Below are 932 nucleotides of genomic sequence, written 5' to 3' on the forward strand. Positions count from 1 at the left end.
ATATATATATATATATATATATACATAGATCTGTATCTATATGACGTGTGTGTGTGTCTGTGTGTGCTTGTGGATGAGTCCATGTGTGAGAATGCGTATTAAGTTCCATGTATTTTCTTAAAGTAAATATACATATACATAGATACATTCATGCACATATACTCATACATACCCACAGACGCATATGTACACAGACACACATACACACACTCACACACATATATATATATATATACACATTTGCACACACACACATGTCTTTTGTGGTTCGTTTTGCTTAGTCAAACATTACATTCATCTATTTTGCTTCTTTGTTTTACGAAATTTTATGTATATATTTGACATTCGTTTCCAGTAATACAAGAGCAGAAATATCAATATTAATATTAACATTATGAATAACAATTACAAACATGTACAGTTTTGTATGTCAACATGTGTTATCTGTAACATTACGATTCTATATTGCATCATTCACATCTATAAAGCTACAAAATCTAGCAGAGAACCATACAGACGTGCATACATACGTATTAATATATATACTTGTTGTTGTTGTTGGCACTCCGTCGGTTACGACGTCGAGGGTTCCAGTTGATCCGATCAACGGAACAGCCTGCTCGTGAAATTAACGTGCAAGTGGCTGAGCACTCCACAGACACGTGTACCCTTAACGTAGTTCTCGGGGGTATTTAGCGTGACACAGTGTGACAAGGCTGATCCTTTGAATATTACAGGCACAACAGAAACCGGAAGTAAGAGTGAGAGAAAGTTGTGGTGAAAGAGTACAGCAGGGTTCACCACCATCCCCTGCCGGAGCCTCGTAGAGCTTTAGGTGTTTTTGCTCAATAAACACTCACAACGCTCGTTCTGGGAATCGAAACCGCGATCCGATGACCGCGAGTCCGCTACCCTAACCACTGGGCCATTGC

The sequence above is a fragment of the Octopus bimaculoides genome, chromosome 24 (assembly GCF_001194135.2).
Source record: "Octopus bimaculoides isolate UCB-OBI-ISO-001 chromosome 24, ASM119413v2, whole genome shotgun sequence".
Taxonomy (NCBI): Eukaryota; Metazoa; Mollusca; class Cephalopoda; order Octopoda; family Octopodidae; genus Octopus; species Octopus bimaculoides.